Source organism: Equus caballus, chromosome 1, assembly GCF_041296265.1.
Source record: "Equus caballus isolate H_3958 breed thoroughbred chromosome 1, TB-T2T, whole genome shotgun sequence".
In the NCBI taxonomy this organism is placed as follows: Eukaryota; Metazoa; Chordata; class Mammalia; order Perissodactyla; family Equidae; genus Equus; species Equus caballus.
The window spans coordinates 21330284-21350186 of NC_091684.1; the positions used below are offsets into that span (position 1 = coordinate 21330284).

The 19903-nt window shown below is 43.9% G+C and overlaps 1 protein-coding gene and 1 long non-coding RNA gene across 13 annotated transcripts in view; one reads left to right on the top strand and one right to left on the bottom strand.

The window, feature by feature from the left end:
- The window catches only part of PDCD4 (programmed cell death 4), a 27865-nt gene extending 21808 nt beyond the window's left edge, over positions 1–6057 (bottom strand). The window contains exons 1-4 of one of the 12 annotated variants that reach the window (XM_070220772.1): positions 6008–6057; positions 4435–4553; positions 3911–4123; positions 115–154 (exon numbers count right to left, since the gene is read on the bottom strand). The gene's annotated coding sequence lies outside the window, so the exon portion shown is untranslated. Of the gene's footprint in view, positions 1–114; positions 155–2069; positions 3310–3910; positions 4280–4434; positions 4554–6007 lie in introns of those variants that run through there. The other 11 variants (XM_070220752.1, XM_070220766.1, XM_070220782.1 and 8 more) reach the window with 11 other exon arrangements.
- LOC102147904 (uncharacterized) overlaps positions 1–6702 on the top strand; it is an 11971-nt gene extending 5269 nt beyond the window's left edge. The window contains exon 3 of the long non-coding RNA XR_288842.4: positions 6542–6702. This is a non-coding gene — a long non-coding RNA (uncharacterized lncRNA). The remainder of the gene's footprint in view (positions 1–6541) is intronic.
- The last annotated feature ends 13201 nt before the right edge of the window (positions 6703–19903 follow it).

The following is a 19903-nucleotide window of genomic DNA, read 5'->3' on the forward strand; positions in this document are numbered from 1 at the left end:
TTACTTAATCACACTGTAAAAAAAAAAAAAAAAAAAAAAAAAAAATCACCAAATAATTCCTTTTTTTTTTTTTTAAACAGTTCACTTTCAAGGATACTTTCAAGGATAGCTTACCCTAATTAATGTCTGGTTTCAATCTCCTTGACAAGCTTATCTGTGTCAAAAAAAAAAAAAAAAAGCGCCCGTATTTCCGGATGTATCAAAGCATCCCTTAAACTTGGAATTAAAAGATATATTTGCTATACAGTTTATTTCAAGTTAAAGGAGTATATACACACTCAAATTTTTTAGGAATACTCAGCCTCGTAATTAATCTGATATACATAAATACTGGAGACTTTGCTACCAATAAATTATGAGAACTACCACAAAATACAAACACCAGTTTTGGTTAATCAAGAATAGCACATGATAGTGTTACTTTTCATACTACAACATATCTGAAGGCAGATATATCTGCCATTTCATCACCTAGGTATCTATAATTACTATTGTAAGACATTGGGAGAAAATTTTTAAATCAGCATTTTCTATAATGACAGCACTATTTTTACAATCTGAAAAATCCATTCTTTTTTTTAAAAAGTCCTGCCTATTTTAGAAAGAAGTACAATATCAGCATCTTGATATTTTACACCTTGGTTTCAAAATGGCTTAAAAATTATTAATGCTGGAAGGTTTTGATGAAATCAATTAACTTCTATTTAGATAATTAAATTAGTGATACAAATTCAATCTTATTTGAAAGAAAGACTATCAAGATATACTTTCATAAAAACTATTATCAGAAGGTATAACCAAAATATGATTTCAGAATCTCTCTGGAAATATTTTTTAAATAGCAGTTTAGAGTACTTAAGTATTTATCTGTTTAAGTCATATAGGTTAGATCTAAGTCCTTCCAGTCACTTACAGTCATTTCACTAGCAGCGTGCTCTTCTAAGATATAAAATGCACAAATTAATAAAAATGACTAATAAGCTAATTACAGAGAGATATATCTTTTTCATCTAACATAACCTACTGTTAGATGTCATTTTAGGATAATGATATATGATGCTTCCTGGGACTCAAAGGTGAAACTGACTTAAATTCATCAATATATACTATTTTAACATCTTATAAGTTTATAGCCCTTTTCTCCAGGAAAGGATATTATTTAGTAAAACAAAAATAAACACATCTTATGCTAAAATCATAAACTTCTCAATATTATACTATAACCCTTAAGCTACTAAGATGCTATCACATTGCTTCAGAAGTTCAGAAAATGGTGCAACCACTCTTTAATTCTATTCAGAATAAACAGACACAGATGATTCTATATTTTTTACCTTTCAAATCCTAATTCCCACCAACTCCAGATTTAGGGGAAAAAAATGAACCTTAAAAATATGTATATAGAGATACACATAGATGTATGAACAAAAATAGTTTGCCAACCTAAATATTTAGTGTCCTCTGTGGCTGAAAATACTGTTTCATCTCAGTATAAGAATTATGTGTTACAGGAAAGCGAAAATGTCATATGATGTGTATATGCGTTTTTTAAACTAGTTACATTAAAAAATCTTTTTTCATACTTGATGCAAGTATAATCTTTGAGAGACTACTTTCTTCAGTACCTAGCTAATAAAGGAAATGAAATGATTATAACCAATATCATAAAGCCCTTTAAAATTCAAAAAGAACTTGGTACGCATTATTTCAGACACCTCTCAGAACAATGCTGAGGTAGGTACTCCATTTTGCAGACAACTCAACAGATTCAGAGAAGACAGGTGATCTGTCCACAGATAGCTGCTCAGTGGAAGAACCAGGATGAGAATCCAAACCTTCTAACTCCAGTACTGTTTGCACAAATTCAATACAAGATTTGAATATTCCACAGGAAGATTCTTTTTTAGGGTTAACAGAGAGTAGCTTATTAAAACATACACTCCTATTGTTATATCAAACTTTTAAATACTGCTTTCCAAAAACTAAAAATAATATTTTAAGCTATTATACAGAAGACATTCAGTTGGGCAAAGAAAATTATCAGGTAATGACTATTATCTATAACTTACCAAGTTTGTTTTTATTAAGTAATCATAACAAAACATATAGTCCTGTCTGTGTCTTCAGACAATGATAACACAATCAAGAACTCAGTCATGCTTGATAGCGACAGAGACGTTTTAAAAGTTTAGAGAAGGATAAAGATGTGTTTCATGTTTTTACTCTCTTCGAAGTAGTGGAAATTTTTTCCAGTTAACAATCCTCAAGATTTTTGTCCCAAACTTAAAATGTAAAGTAAAAATCTAAACCCTGCATCCTTCATATTAAACTATAAAATTAATTTTCAATAAGAAAACCAAACTATACATAAGTTAAAATTCTTTGAAATTAAACACTGTTTTCATTTCCCCAGTGTGTTTCACAGAAACACACAATCAGAAGTAGTAATCAATTGCCAAAACATTCCCTAAAAGATAGAGCCTCACCCTCCCACTCTAGTCCCTCCCCAAAAAATGAACTTCCTGAAATATACCTCATAAACCACTCCGACACTTTCTGGAGTCAAGTTCAGACCATACGATAACTAGAAAATTACTTGCATTCATTCCAAGGCTACAATCACAGCTAATTACCAACTTAAAATCAGCTAAAAGCTTTCAACCACAATGATGCAAAAGTGAGCACTACGGAAAATATCAAAGTGTCATTTATTTTTGCACTCCTAGCAACTATTTTTCCTTTCTCATTACTACAACAGAAAAACCAATCAAAATATAATTCAAAGATGCCTGCTGAGATATTAAGGAATAAAACTATAAGGAAAAAGTTAAGGGTATAAATAACAATAGTTAAATTTAGAACACATCTACAGTGGTCCCTTTTTGAAAAACTATACGGTAGTTTCCTAAAAAGCCTTACATTAGCAAGAATGCCAAAATTCCAAAACTTAACAGTAAAAATACAAGTAAAAACAGGCAGTGACTTTTTTCCCCACACGAAGCTGCATTTTTAATCGTTTTAATGGTTTGAACATTCTACAGTTCCTGGCTCCGTAGCCAGTTCTCACAGGGGCCTGGGCAGACGGGCGATACTGACGTCTGCAGACAGTTTTAAAGCTCTGGCAGAAAAAAAACCCTCCCCGGGTACCTTGCGGTACCAAATTGACAAATGCAGCAGACACAGCACGCGTTTTACAGAAAGGGGGCTCCCTTCCTGGCTTTGTTGTCTCCGGGAGACTGCATTTAAACTGAAAGAGCTACCCTCTGCCCGGGGAGAGGCGCCGCGAAGTGCGCGCAGGGCCAGGGCGACGGGCACGTGTCCCCCTGCGGCGCCCTCCGCCCCTCCCGCGGCGGCCGGGCCTGCCGCCCCGCGACCCCCAGCCCCGGCCGGGGGATGCTGGGCCGGGGCGGCCGCAGGGCCCGGGGCTGGGAACGCCGGGCCGGGGCCGCCTCTGCGGAGGGCCTCCGGGGGGGCCGAGGGGCGGGGAGGGCGCAGAGTTTCCTCCCGGGATTCCAGTCGGGCCCGAAAGATGCCTCCCCACGCCCCCCGCCCCGATAAAAATGAACACCGGCCTTCGCGGGCCTGAGGAGGAGGCCCTCGCCGGAGAGCGCCCCTCTAAGTGAGGCGGGGGTCCTAGAGGGGGCGGGCCCGCGCCGCCGCGCTCCGGGTCCGGGCCCAGAAGGAGGGAACCGGGGCCGGCCCTCCGCAGCCTGGGGCGTTAGAGCGGACGCGGCCGGGCCTGCGGGACTCTGAGGCGGCGGCCAGACCCCCGCCCGCCGGCCCCGACTGGACCGGGCCGCGGCCTCCACGCCCCCTCCCCCTCCCAACGTGCGGCTGCCTCGGAGCAGAGACGCGGGCTGGGGGAAGGCGCAGGCCTCCGGAGCGCGCGAGCCGCCCCGCCGGTACTGACCCCTCGAGCCTCCGCGGCCGCTACTCGCCCGGGTCCCCGGTCCGCCGGCCCCGACCCCGCACCTCAGCCTCCACCGCCGCGTCCGAGCGTCTCTGGCCCCTCTCGCTCTGTTTGTTTTTGTTTTGTTCTACCCAGTAACACGGGGGTGAGAGGGCGGCGTTCATTGGCCGAGGCGAGGAGGGCGGCTGGCCAATCGCGGCGGTGGAGCGGGAGCTGCGGTGGAAAAGGGAGAGAAGTGAAACGTGGAAAGCTGGGCGCAGGAGGGCGCATGCGCTGTGGCTCCAGGGACTGGCGGGAGTGGGAGCGGGGCGGGAAGCTGGAGTAGCGGGAGGTTGGGAGGTGAGGCGGGAGGGAGGGAGGTGAGGCGGGAGGGAAGCGTGGGCGAAGGGCAGTGCCTTGGGGTGGGGACTAGGGTGAGGCTGCCGTGACCGGTTCACCCATTCCCCTCACTGGGCAGTCAGCAAACTTGGCTAAAGCAAAGGCTTTGGGCTTCCCGAGGGTCCTGCCTCCGTTTCCGGACACACCTCAGGGGAATACCCTCGTTCTCTCCAGTTCCTTCTCCTGTTGGCTCTTGCGCACTCCTTGGCTCCAACTCTGTGCAAACCGCGTGCTAAGAACTTGATCTCCGCGACTGCTCTCAACCCTTTAAGATAGAAATCATTCCCACCTCACAGATGAGAAAACAGACTCAAAAACTCTTTAAAGTCCCTTTGCTAATCATGACTACTCAGGCCACTGGGGTTCAGACTCCCGTGTTCCCAATTCCAAGGCTGGAGTTCTCAACCTCGGCACAGAAAAACCTTTGCTAGCTTCCCATTGCCTGCCTGTTGCATCAGTACCTCAGCCAGGCATTCGAGGCCCCACAGTGTGACTTCAAGACTTTCTGGACATGTCTCTCCACACCCTGCCCAGTCCACACACACCCTTCACTGGAACCCACTTGGACCACTCACAGCTCTGTATGCTTCCCCACCCTCCTGACAGTTCTTTATCAAATCAATTTGAAATGCCTCTCCTCTTATCTCCCATATCTGCCTGATGCTCTCCCGCATAGGCCTTCTTGACCCTCATGACTTGATATGATCTTCGTGTCTCCTGATTCCTCACACTACAGGCTTGTTGTACCTCTGGGGGCACTGATCACATTCTACCTGGCGTTATGTTATCTGAGTTCCTGTCCTAGCACTTCTCCCCATTAGACTGTCACCTTGTTGAGGGTAAGGCCTGTGTCTTATTCATCTGTTATTGTTGTAGTACTTAAGAAGGCACCTTGCACATTTATTGTACCTGTGCAATAAACACACTTTGTTCTGAGTTCACAAAGGTCCTCAGCAGTTGATGCTCATCTCCATTTCCTGGGCTGGGACCTCCTGGCATGGCCAGCATCTGAATTAGCCTCATGAGTCACTTTTACTTTTTTTGTTTTTTTTGAGGAAGATTAGCCCTGAGCTAACATCTGCCGCCAATCCTCCTCTTTTTGCTGAGGAAGACTGGCTCTGAGCTAACATCTGTGCCCATCTTCCTCTACTTTATATGTGGGACGCCTGCCACAGCATGGGTTGCCAAGCAGTGCCATGTCTGCACCCAGGATCCCAACTGGGAAACCCTGGGCCACCGAAGCAGAACGTGCAAACTTAACCACTGCACCACCGACTGGCTCCCACTTTTACTTTTTAAAAGCAAAGCTTCCTGGTCACCCAGTGTGGTGTTTTTTGGTTTTTTTTGTGTTTTGGTGGTTTTTTTCCTGTCACCTGCAGCTGTCTCCTTTCCTTTCTCTGCCAGGGCTTAACTATCCTCCACTGATGAGTAACTGCTGGCTCCTATTTTTCATTCATCCCTCTCTTTCTCCACATTTTGCCTTTTCTCACTCTCTTCCAGTTCCTGACCCTTTTCTCCTTCCTTCCTGCCACCAACCTCCTCTGACTCCTGCTAGATTCTTTCATTTAACTCATTCATTTAATATATTTATTAAGCACCTATGGCATACCCAGGTTGCAATGGATAAGCACCTCAAGATCTATGAGATAACAAAAGAGTAGGATATGATTACCCATTTTTAAAAGCATCTAAAATAATCTCTATCTTTTAGCAACTTACCCCAAAAGAACCCATCATGGAGTAACATGTTCACATCCTTTTTAAGCATCACCTCAAGAACTACCCATGATGCCTGGCATCCTAGGCCACACCTTAGGAAATGCCTTTTTCGTTAGGTGTGGTTGATCAGCTTGGACCAGGCAGTCAGGAAGTGGGGTTCTAGTCTAGCTTCCCCCCTAACCACCTGTAAGAACTTCAGCCCCTCCCAGGACCTCTGTTTTTTCAGCAGTAAAATTCAGAAATTGGGTTCAATTAGTAGTTCCCAAGGTGTTTTCCAAAGAACATGAATTTTGTGGAACTTTAATGGATATCACAAAAAATATGGGGGAGGGACTGTTCCATAATCAAATCAACTTGGAAAAAAATTGTTTTAATGAAGTTAAAGTGGTTTTTGTGTTTGTTTTGACCCCAGCTCTTCTCAGTATCTTTAATAAGCTAATGTACCTTGATCTAGAGAATCTTGGAGGACCAAAGTAGGAAGCTAAGTAACGTTTCCCCAACTTATTTAAACACAGAATCTTTTTTTTTTTCCAGATACCCCAAAGTCAGTGTTTCTTCAAAGCCCATTTGGGAAATACAGATGACAGCTGCTATCACCAACATTCCCTGCAGGTGTATTGAACACTGGCCACCTGCACCTTTTCTAAACGTTAAAAAGAATAAAAAATAAAGCGAATAAGCTGGAAAATAGAAAAGTATCCAAGTGCCAAATATTTTTGCCCACCAAATCAATCCACAAATATTTATTGTGTGCCTCTGTGAAAATCAGGGGGCTGATCCAGCTGTGTTCTTGGCAAAAGGCATTATGCTCTACCTTAGGGTAGAGTAATGTCTGAAGTATAGAGCTGCCTAGGCTTCACAGTGTACATTTTCATTTCACATTATAATAATTTACAAACTGACTTTCTGTTTCCTAAAGCCCTGTGCCTATGGGCTTATGTTAATTTAGCTGTTGGATAAAAGAAAAGGAAAGCGCCCTTCCCCTTAACTCCAGAATGATAGAATTACAACTTTCATTTCCCTTAAGAATGACTCATTCCAGTTTAGGAGAGCAAGGACCACCACTGTTGCCCAGGATAAGACAGCTGTTCAGAGGTGGCAACGGAAACTCTGCGCTGTGTGATCAGATAGACATACACAGTGTCTCTCTCATCTTCCCCGTACCCCCAGGTTTAAGCACTATTGAGATGCCTAGAGGGACCCAAAGAGTGTTTGGTTTGTTGGGGTGTATGGGGATGAGGGTAGAGGATAGTTTCTAGTTTTTGCCTCTTAAGAAAAGTTGTTGACTGTGTCCCTAACTAGCTGTGTTGCTTTGGGTGTTTCATTTCCTTTCTCTCAGTCAATTGAATGCCTCAATTTCTTGTACTATAAAAGGAGTTGGCCCCTGCAAGGGGACTTTGAGAAGCCATTCCAGTTCTGACACCCCGTGATGCTGGACAAGGCACTGAGATCGTACCAGAGTCCTGGGAGTGGGGTACAAGAGATGAGAGAATTTGCCTCTCAAATACTCAGGGGACAATTCCACCAGGTGTGAACAGAGGGACTGTCACTCTCAACTGAGGGGCTTTCCCTGAATGCAAAGCTCGGATAATATCACCTCCCTCCATCCCAAAGGCAAGAGAGAAGGCTGGTGTAGCATTGGGAGTGCTAATGAGCTAATGTGGGTAAATTACTTGGAAATGCACAGAGGCAAGGTAAAAGATAAGCACCTCTATTACTGTTATTGCCGGTGGGACTCTCCAAGGCTTTTTCGTTCTTTGAGCAAAGCCCCATTTTAAAACACAAGTTTCTTACTAAGCACTGTTTATGTCCTTGAATGAGATCAAGAAAAGGCCATCTCTCTCTGGGGACTAAGGCAGGTTTTAGCCCACTTCCTTCAGAAGAACTTTCAGATGCTACTGTCATTTGCAACAACTTCATCTACCTGAACTGACACCTTGCCTCCTATTTCTTCAAACCAAGGACTGAATTTTAGGAATTCCTGTAAGGCACGGAATTGCTCTTTAGCACAAATGGTAAAAGACATGAAACATGCTCTGAAGAAAGAGAGAGCTGCATCAAGAATTCTACTAATGATCATGGCAGCTGACATTTGCGTTGTGTGTTAAGGCTTTCTGAGCACTTTCACCTACACTTTCACCCCCTCTTTATGAAGTGGACAAGCAGACATCACTCTCCCTGCTTTAAAGATGAGGAAAATGAGGCTTAAGCAGGTCACTGGAAATTGTGGGACTTTTATGCTAAAAGGACATTTGGGCATCCCTAATCCAACCCCTTCATTTTACAAATGGAGGGACAGAGACCCAGAGAAGTTAAGCAAATTGCCCAAAACCACACAGCTTGTTAGTAGCAGAGCCAGAGTGCAAATGAGGTCTCAGTGTACCAGCCTTGCACAGGGTGGGGAACATGTTGACGGGGTATCCAGACCTTCCGGCACGCAGGCCTGGACTGGATTCTCTCTGCCACTCAACTTTGAGTATCTTGAATAAAAGTTAAATATCTGAGCCCATTTCTGGCCCCCAGAGCCTCCTGCTATCAAATGAGTCCATCTTAAGGTCCTGGAAGTGAAAAGGAAGGGGAGTCAGAGGTGGGAAGGTTTTGTATGATGTTCAGAAGCTGTTGGTGGGGGCCTTTGCAGGAACCTCTTTCCTAGAGTAAAGAGCATAGAGTAAGGTGAAGCACAGTACGAAGCAATAGGTACAATATTTTAAAATAGTATATACCAAAAAATGCTAATAAGGTTTTACTTCCCCAATTTCAGTTTTGAGGGGTTTTCTTGATGCATTTGTCTTTGTGAGTTTTTCTCCTCCTACCAAATCACTCCTGCTACCTTAGGATTTAAAAACAAGTTCAATTAGGGTTTATAAACTCCAGCAGATCATCTTTTCCCCAAATGCCCATGAATTTTAACACATTTCCTACACCTGGCCTGAGTTCTAAGCCTGTGAAAACTCCAGCTCTTCAGAATTTTGCAATCACGGGACCATTCAGCACGATGCTTTCCAGTGCTTACCACACTGTCACATCCTGCATCTGATTAATTGTGTTGAGTCAGGATAGAAAAGAACTCTAATTGTATCTCTGGGGGCTTTATTTGCATTCTTCTGGAACACTAGGTCCTCAGGTAGCCTTCACATCTCACAAAATTCATCCTCTTTTATCCAGTGAGCCCCCGCTGCACTTAAGCTGCCATTATGCTTTCCTCTCCTGTATGACCACAGAGTTTCTGCTTGCCTCCCAAATGAGGCAATAGAGCCCAAAGAGCCTTGTATGGAAATGAGGGATTCTTCATGCTGGAAAATAAGAGGAATGAGTGGTCGTGGGTTGTGATTAAGAGAGCCTGATCTTCAAGGAGACGCAACCAGGGAGGGCTGGAGAGGGGTGGGCTCAAGAGGTTGGTGCTGGGTAGAGGGAGACACACAAAGAAAAGGAAGTTAATGAAGGGAACTAATCAAACCTCTATTTGTACAAAAAGAAATAAAAGTAGTGGAAAATAAGAACAGGGGCAAGCCCAGAGAGATACTGCTTTTTATTATTAAATGTTTATAATAAAAATGAAGTTAGCCCTATGGCAAGTCAGAGACAGAGGAAGGTCCTGGGAGATGGCCTAGTGAGGCCAACTTGCTCTGAATACAGATGAAAAAACTGAGGTCCAGAGTGGGGCAGAGGTCTGGCTCCAGGCAAGTTACTGACAGCCTAGTACCTCTTCCCACTCCATGCAACTGCCTTCCTTTATCCATATGTTTCTCTGCATGTGTCTTGCCCTTCAGCACTCCCTTCCGTCCTTCTTTCCTTCCTCCCTTTCTTTCTTTCTTTCCAAAAAGGGTAGCTTCCGGAAAGAAAAACAAGGACTGACATTTTTAAGCAGCTCCAGGAAATCCCCAAACTCTGCGCTTAAAGCAACATGATTGGCAGCGCTGCAGCACAATTGGCAAAGCCAGCATCGAAACAGGAACTAGCAGGCAGCCAGGCGCCCTCCAAGAACCAAGTTTTCTAAAGAAAGAAAAAATAACTCCTGAGGGGGCAGCTTAAAGTCTTACCACCTTTTCTTGTGTTGTGTATGTGTGTGTGCGTTTGGTTTTTAGAAAGTTCTCTCTGAGGGCAATGAATCTAGGTCAGTGATTTATTAGTGAGCTTCAAAGGGTGTGAGAACATCTGCAAATTTTATTATGAATATGCATTTTCCAGCACAAGGAGTCTATAGCCTTTTTGAGTGAGATTACAAAAGGGGTCATGTCCCAGAAAAGATGAAGAACTTCTGGAATACAGCATGTTATTAGGTGTGGGCCCATTGTCAGAGTGGGTGTTCCACCAAGAAATGCCACCGAACTTTCTTCTGTATGTCAAACCAGGTACAGAATCACAGTGCCTTCAAACTAACCACAACCAGGAGACAAAACAAAACAAAAGTGGTTTTTAAGACAGCAGTGGTCCTGAAAAGAGATGGGATGCCATCTTGGCATCCAGTCAGGTATGGCAGCTACCTTCCATTATGTTGACCTCAGTGGGCCAGAAATATAAGCTGAACCTCCCAACATTTCCTAAACAAAGGTCAACGCTCCATCACCCGTGAATTTATCTTTAGAAAACTCTTGAATTTATTTGAGAGGAAGCAGTATATGGTGTTTCTCAGAATATGCTCTGCAGATGTCCCACCACAGAAGGGTTCCAGGATGAAGTAAATTGGGGGAAACTCCTTATCATCTCCCCTCTTGTAAAACCACAATAAACGATGGTGTTTTAAAGGCTCTGAGAAATCCTACCATGAATAAACCCATTTAATTTTCTTTAACCCAATGTTTGCTGAACTCCCTTGACCATAACACTCTTTTTTACATGCTTCTATTCACATCTTACAGAATACACACTGGAAAGCAGTGCTGTAGTAGAATGGGAGCCGGGCTAGAAGGCGAGAGGCCTGGATTCCAATCCTAGTTCTGCCGCTAATCAGATGTGTGAGCTTAAACCATTCGACTGCTCTGAAGGTGTAGACCTTAGAAGATTTCCCAGATTCTTTCTGGGGCTGTGATCTATCCAGTTTGATTTCTGGGTTGGCTGATGGCCTAAGATTCCACTTACAGCCCTGTTCTGTGATTATGCATATTTCCATCCAGGAGACCGTACAGTACCTGCTACCCTTACAAGCCACAGTCTCTTAAGAATACTTGGGAGAGATAAAGTAAATGTCTAGGCACTAGAAGAGAATGGAACCAAAACTGCAAAGCTGGGGGGCTTTATTCACTGTGATGAGTGCATGTGGTGGGCCTGAAGCTGGAGACCTTAGTCAACACAAATGCAGCTGACTGGTAGCCATATGCGTTTGATGGGGCTGGTCTTTTGAAAATTACACAACCTCTTTGAAGCCAGCAAGGTTTTTTTACCAAGCATGATCACATGACCTTAAGAGCAAATACCTCTTTTCAAAGGACCAAAGTTGTTCCCACAGGCATTATCATCCTCTGGGAGAATCCCCTATCTCAGAGAAGAGGAGTAGTGACTTTAGCTCACTTTCAAAGGTGTTTGAGTCAGTAACAGCCTTGACAGCAAACTTTCCCAGGGAATACTAGAAGCCTCAGAACACTTTAAGCACCGCCTGTGAAGGTCTTGAGTGCTTGCACAATCCGTGGGGAAGTAGCCCAGGGTGACGCATTAAGACTACATGTGCTTTCTGCAGCCTAGGCACAGGAAGCTCTATAAAAATTTTGCAGGCGTGACATAGGGGAGATGTCATAAAAAGCAGGGGCCCAGGGCTGCAGGCAACAGGGCCAGAGATAAGTTGGAACTTGTTCCACAGAAGGGCTTTCCCCAGCCACCACTGTGGCAGTGTATATTTCCTTGAATCCAGGTGGGGCCACATGTCCAGGCAGGCTGTGCTGTGTGTAGCATCTTACCTTATATAAGGAATCTTTCAAAAATAAATCTATCTCATCACCTCTTTTGTTCCTTGGTGCCCCATGAAATTTAAACAGTTTAGCAAAGCATACCCACATCTTCCCTGCTGGGAACACACTGCCTTGTTTGAAAGGCTGGGATCAACAAATGAAGAACTATGCAGCTGTATAAAAGAACAAGGGAGATGTCTATATACTCCAATGGAAAATTCTCCAAGACTGCAAAGTACAAATCAGTGTTAATGTATACCATCTTGTGTGGTATCCAAGAAAGAGGGAGAAATAAGAATATTTATTCAGACTTGTTTATATTTGCATAAACAAATACTGAAAGGGTATATAAGAAACTAATATAACTGTTCACATCTATAAGGGCAGTGGGGAGATGGAGTATGCAGGGACCAGGAAGGGAGCAAGACATCTTAGCATATACCTGTTTATATTACTGTAATTTTTGAACTTATAAAACGTATAACAGCCTGCGCTCTGGAATCAGCAGCACTGGGTTCAAATACTGGCTCTTTGGTTTCCTAGTTTTGAGCAAGTGACTTCCTCTTCTCTGACCCTCTGTTCCCTCACTGAACAACCACCTGGATCATTACAGTACCTGTTGCATTAGGGCTGTTGTTCAGATAATGTCTGTAAAGTACTCTGCAGGATGCCTGACATGTTATAAGTACCTAATTAATAATAATACTTTAGTTGTCATTGATATTATTTTTACTTATTGAATTTTGGCTGATCCTTCAGACTGGGATAAAATAGTACCTCCTGTGAGAAGTTTTCCCCCGGGCCAGGGCAGAGTGCAACATTTCTTTCTCCATCACTCCCAGGACATGCCTGTTTGGCCTCAGGCCAGTCTTCCAGGCTCAGCTCTTTGTTTTCCCGTTGGCTCCCCATGGGGCTGTGGGCTCCTGAAGGGCAAAAACCCTGCCCCTGCATCACGCGCATAGTAGGTGTTTGTCAATAAATGTTTAGTGAAAGGAAAAAGGAGCTTATACAATTTTGATTTTTCTGTACAAGAGCCCATTTGAGGCTGTCAGTGGGAGTTTCACTTCCTGGTTTAGCCCAGCAGATGCCTGCCTGTCATTCACTGGGTCTGCAGGGAGTTGCTCAGGAGAATAAACTGCAACAAGGGCCTTTAGTGCTTGCAGCTGAAGCCTGACTTGCGAACGTGCCAAAGAGAGGAACTGTGGCAATTTGTAGGGGCCTCCAGGAATGGCAGGAAGCTGGAGCTCTCCAGGGCCCCCAGCCATGCCAGATCCTAGGCAGAATGTGCAGGATACACTCCAGCTATCTTGGGAACACTCTGGTCCAACGGGCTGAGGCAAGATTGATGTTTCTGCATCAGCCCAGGGGCCAGGCCCAACAGTCCCTAAACTATTTCTGCTCTCACTGAGCCTGCTTCACTGGGTTGAGGACTGGTTCAGAGGAAGAGCTGATAAAAATAAAACCAGAGTGGTAAAGTACGGTGCAGGAAGTTGCAGGTCTGGGACCCAGAGCAGAGCACAGGTATTTGGGTGACACACCACAAGAAAAGCTACCTGAAGATCAAACCATAGAACAAAAGCCTGACTCTATTTGCATTTGGGGGTTTCTTCTTTCAGGAGTCAAGTTGACAATACCCACTGTTATCAGGCAGATCTGGGTCTAGGGCTGGCCTCTGCCACTAACCAGATGGTTGAGCTTAGACAAATGGCATCTCTGAGCCTCATTTCCCTTGTCTAGGAGCCTTTAGGAGACAAGCAAAAAAGTATAGTAAAGGATTAAGCATTTACATCATAAACATTTTTTCCCTTCCTTCACTATTGAGAACTATTGAAAGATAAGCCCTCCAGTAAGCAGGTGAAATCTTACTGTAGAGATAACACATACACCACACACAATACACACATACTACACATATACCACACACTTACACACCACACAACACATGCACACACCACACAACACTTACACCACACGTGCATATACACCACACACATACACACTACACACATATACAAACCACACAACACATACATCACACGATACATATACACACCACACACATGCATATGCTAAGTTTAAAACATTTTTGGATCAACAACTCTAAAGTTCACAGTTCTATCGGCTGCTGCCTAATTAGAAACAGACTGTCTTCCCCCCCAACTGTTTCTGGGGCAGAGTTCCTCTAAATGTGGGTCTACTTGTGGTGATTTCGTTTCCTTTTCTCAGTCAACAGTCATTTGACACCATTGCCTGGGTGTTCTCTGCAGCCCTGTCCTTTTATTAGTTCATAAATCTGGGAACTGAGGGAATGCTTACAAAAATTCATAGAGACTCCACCATTTACTGAGTGACCACTCTGTGCCCAGCACACTCCATGGTGTCTGATCCTCACCACCCCCAGCAAGACACTCCTGTTATCCCTTCACACAACAGGTGAGGAAATTGAGGCTCAGAAGGGTCAACAAATTGCCCAAGCCCTCACAAGCAGGAAGGGGCAGGAATTGAACCCAAGTGACCTGTTAGCCTGAGCTGTTTCCACTGCCCACTGCAGCCTGGCAACACAAAACCTGATTTGAGCTCTTGCGGAGTTTCTAATCCACTGTCCTAATTACCACGCAGGCCATTTCTCTCCCAAGTTTCTACTAGGGTTCCTCTTGGCCCAAGCTCCCTCTCCCCACCTCTGCCCTCTTCTCTCTTGGGAGCCAAAGGCTTTGTCCTCTTGGAGCAGTGCCCTGAGAGCAGAAGGCTGGCAGCCTCTACTTCCCTTGCCCCTACCAGCATGGCCAACGTAAACTTTTCACTGCAAAACACCGCACCCTCTGGACAAAGGCTCTGTGTGATGTTCTAGTACCTGCCTGACGCGTCTTCTGTGAAAAGACCCAGCTAGGGTAGCTGGGCTGCCAGGCCTGGGACAGGCAGAGTTCATAAACAGCTTCTCCAGCCACAGAGCTCAGAATGGACTGGAGCCAGGTGCTGCCTGCCTCTGCCTAAGCCCTCCCTGGCCTTGGTCACAGCTAAAGCCCTTTTCTGGGAAACCAGCAGGACAGTTGGATTTTTGGGGGCTGAAGCTGGGGAACCCTTCACAACAGAAAGTGGGTTTTGGAGTCAGGCAAACCCAGGCTTAAACTCCAGCTCTACCACTTTCTGCCTGTCGGACTTTAGGAAAGGGGCTTCTGCTGGCCGAAACTCAGCTCTCTCAGCTGTAAATGAAATAAATAACATCCATGGTCCTTAACCCAGTCCTTGGGTCTCAGTCTCCCTATCTCTGAAATACGAGGGTTGGGCCACATGACCTTAAGTTTTCTATCTGACATGTTCTCTATGCAGGCTGGGGTGAAGGTGTCCTTCCTGCTCTTGGACTGTGGGCAATTGGATGTCTTGTTGTCTCTCTCAAGGTGAACTCAGCCCTGTGAGAGAGTTCTTGGTTTAATTCAACAAATTGTTTTTGAGCACTCCACAACATCCTGCACCATTGTAAGGACTCAGGGAACAAAGATAAGAATAGGTCCTGCCCTTAAGGAGCTCATAGACTAGACCAGTGGGAATGATAAGACCCATAAAAATAAGTATACTATTCAGTGGAGAGTGATAAGTGTACCATGAGGGCTATAGATAAAAGACTATGAAGGTTGAAAACAGAAAGAGGGTTATTCCGGGCTGGGAGAGAGGTAGAGCTGTGGCCAGTCCATGAAGGGTCTTGAATGATAGTCTGGACTTTTTTGGGTCCAGACTGTTGGAAGCCATTAAAGGCTTCTGACCAAGGCAGTGGGGCAGATCAGAGCCATGGGGGCTGCGGCCTTTTGTTAGTCCTCTACCGCTGGAGCCACCAGACTATGGAATTTCTAAAAGGGAAAGACAGGTTCCACCATTTTACAAGGTCTTTGTTCCCTGAATGAAACAGTTCAAAATGTGCAGTGGTCAAAAGCTGCCCTTTGTTCCTGGACTTGAGTATTCTGCAGCCCAGTGCCCACTCTCTCTCTCTCCCTCCTGTGTGCCCTCTCACTCAGCCATCTCCCTGCATGAAAGATGTGAGAATGAGGCACATGGGGCAGGAGGCAGGCACCCAGCTCAGGGAAACAGTCCCAGCTCAGCAGGCAGAGTGCCCTCGGACTTTTGCTCCCCTGCCAGCTTGCCTTGGCTCAGCTCACAGCCTTCTGGGAAGGAGTCAGCCTGTTGAGGAAAGGATGTGTCAGTGAGTTGTAGTTGGCTTAAGTTGCCTGAAAAGTGTGTGTGTGTGTGTGTGTGTGTGTGTGTGTGTGTGTGTGTGTGTGTTCAGGACTAGGTGTTTTGCAGCTGATTTCAATCTGGGTCAGAACTGTGCAGCTCTCAGCACATCACTATCTAGAGAAGATAAGCTTGAACAATCCCCTCCGGGACCACAGCAACAAACTAGCCCTGTGAATGTAAACACGGCTGTTTGCCAAGCTCTAATTTCCGACAATGAAGCGGCCTGTGTTAGTCGAAGGAATCCAGACAGATTTGGTTAAACCTCTCAGAGAGGCAAGGGTCTGCAGCTGGCCCACTCTTCTGGCAAGAAACACAAAAGAGGCCCCAGCCAAGCTCCTGCCACTTGGCTCATCTAAAAAAGCAGGTACAAGGCCAAACCTAACAGGGCCATGGAGTGGAGGAAGATACCCAGATTTTAGTGTTTGCTTTGCCACTCAGTTACCATGTGACTTTGACCAAGTCACCTTGCTTCTCTCATTGGCATCATTTCCTCATCTCTAAAATGGGACCAACACTTTCATCAGTATGAAAACCAGGAAGAAAATCTCAAAAGACCTCTAAGTAATCAAAAGAAATTAATCTACCTCTCAGTCTCATATTCTTTACTCAGAGAAAAGCCCCTTAGATCTTCGCTTGGAGCCTGCATTTTCTTAGTTTACGTATAATGAGAATATGCTTGGTTTTCTGGCTTCCTGCCCTATCACAGATGACAAACAATTGATAGCAGGGAGTCGGTCTGCTAGAGATAGACATGCTGATGACTGACAGAAACATAAAAGGCAAACAAGAGAGCAAGGAGGGAGAAAGAAAAACATTAGGGCACAAACAAGATCTTTAAAAGCAACATGAGCCATTTAGTACGAGGGCAAACACGTTTCCACATGTCAATAGCTCCAAAGGCCCTCATGCTAGGAGCCTAGTGTGCTAACTGATACTAACAAGGACCTTCCACAGAAATTTCAAATGCCTGCGCTCTATGTCTACAGTTTAGCAAGGCAGGATTTTACAGAATATTGTTTTAGAAAAATCTCCCTCCAAATGTTTCAAATAAATAAAGTTTTGGTGCTTAAAGAGGAAACTCTCCAATATCCTGAACATTCAAACATCAGAAAAAAGATGAATATACTCCACCAGTGCGCTGGAGAACACAGTCATACCTGTTCTCTGCATATCAGTGTTTGGCCCAAGGATCAAAGCAAATAGGAATGGAGCAGCTCCTGAAAAGGTGTAAAGCAGTATCCGAATTAACCATTGCGATAGTGAGGGGAAATCCCTTGGTCGTAAACTGTTCTTGAAGACTAACTGTTTAGAAATGATTCTAATATTCTTGCTGATGAGCTGGCCTGGCACATAAATTTGTCTTGCTTTTACTCATGTTTAGAGTGTGAACTTTTCCCAAGACAAGTGGTATACCCACTGTGTGAGGAGGGAGGAGGGAACCAGGAAATAAAATTTCTGACTAGGAGAAATGTCCTTTTCAACAAGCTGAGCTGTTATCTTTAAGCCTATGGGAACACCGAGGGCTTGCAGAGAAATGTAGCCAATTGAGCCACACACTCCTGCTGGTGAGGCCCCGGTGTTAGGTGTGTGGGAGGGAGGAGCTGCCCTCAAGAAGCTCACAGTGTAGTTGCTTTTCAAGGATATGGCCTAGGTCAATATGAGGTATTGGGTAAACAGCTCTCTTCCTAATAATTTTTTCTTTAAATACATTTCAGTACACAGATAATAGTCATTTATGTAGAAAAACAAGAAAATACAGATGAGAAGAGAGAAAAATCAAAAGCATCAATAATCCCATCACATAGAAATAACCAATATTAAATTTGTATTAACAACCAGTATTAACATGCTGTAGAATTGTTCTTATAAACAAATACATTAATAGGATCACACTGCACCCTGGACTTTTTTACTCAAGACATTGTGAGTCCCTTAATGCATTCAGAGTGATGAGAGAAGAAAACCTCAGAAGCATATCATCTATGCTGAGAACATAAATTCCTCATCTACTCCAAGTAGAAATTCCTGAAATATTAAAGATATGAATGTAAGTAAATGAAGGCATAGAAGTATAAGAAAACAGAATAATTACATAACATAAGGATGAGGAAGACTTCTTAAGCAAGACAGGAAACCCAGAAGCCAGAAAGAAAAAATAGATTTGAATACTGAAACATTTGCAACTCCCACATGATGAAAGATAGGATAAAGTTTAAGAGCAAATTGAGTAAAATATTTGCAGCATTTAACAGAGGACTAATAGCCCTAATGTCAAACACAGACCCCTGGCCCCCAATACCTGCTCCAGTTACCCTACCCCTTCCCCTAGGTGCTTCAAAACACGGTGTCCTTTCTTTCTGCCAACAGAGGTCCATGCTTAATGTACAAACAGTGCCTACAAGTAAGAACAACTCAAACATCCAAACAGAAAAATAGGCAAGGATTATAGACAAAGAATTCACAGAAGAAAGGCAGATGGCTAATAAACATAAAAAGATGTTCAACTTCACTACTGTCAGGGAAATGCAAAAATTAAAAAAGTAATAGAACCCAGTGCTTGCAAGGATATGTAGAAATGAGCACTCTCACACACTGTGAGTGCAAGTGTTATTTGGCACAAATCTGGGAGGAAGGTGATTTGGTAGAATCTAACGTGTGTAATTTAGATGTGTGTACTTTTTATCCGTCAATTCTACTTTCAGGTCTCCCTCCTAGGAAATAATAACATAGATTCATAAACATGCATGTCCTTTGCAGCAAGGTTTATAATCAAAAAACATTTGAACCAAGCTAAATATCCATTAGTAGGTTACATTAATTACCACATATCCATATTAAGGAATACTATGCAATTGGTAAAAAGAGTAATACGTGGACTTGGTGTATATGATAGATTGTTGAATAGAAGTAAATCAAATTGTAGACCGATATGTACAGTAATATTTGGTTTGTAAAAATATGCATGTGTTTACATACATATATGTATCAGTATAAAGCTAGGGAAAAATCTGGAAGTATTTGAGCCAAAGTATTAATAACATATGTCTAGAGAGGGGATTTGATTGGTCAAGAAGAAGACTTTTACTTTTCTTTTTACATATCTTTTAAACAGATGCAATTATTATCTTCTCTGCACCTGTAAGTTTACTGGGACTTATAGAAATTGTCACTTGCCCAGGTCAAATGACAGAGCTGCTACTGAGTGGCAGAACTAAGACTTCAGATGAGGTTCACACGGCCCAAAAGACGATGTTCTTTCAATGTTGCCAGGCTGTTCCCAGAGTATAGAGGTTCACAAGAATAGCTTACAGAATTCTACCTGCTCTTATCAGGCAGATAGGATTAAGTCTATGGCTAGTGTTGGAGTTATTTCTTGGTGGTTTTAGGTAGCAGAGGGGCAAGGGGTAACCTTTGGGGATGTCATGGGGAGGCACTCTGTTTCCTACCTTTGCCCCTGTTCCTGGAACCTCAGAATTGCATTGGAGGTTCTGGAGGATGGTCACTGAGGCACCCAGATGGTCTCTCCAGGATGCTTTTCTCTTAGATAAAAGGTTACACAGTCTAGACTAGGTTTTACAAGTGCCAACCTGGACACAGAGGGTGGACCAGACCATCAACTGATGCTGCCTCAGACCAAAGATGTCATGGCTTCAGCAGCCTGGAACACTTCACTTGTGCCTGTGAATCCCCTAAAGGCCGCAGCCATAAGAAAAGAGAAAATCCGAATGTAAAGGAAAGAACAAGTGTGTGAATTGCTCACCCTCTCGAGGGACCAATCCCTGTGCCC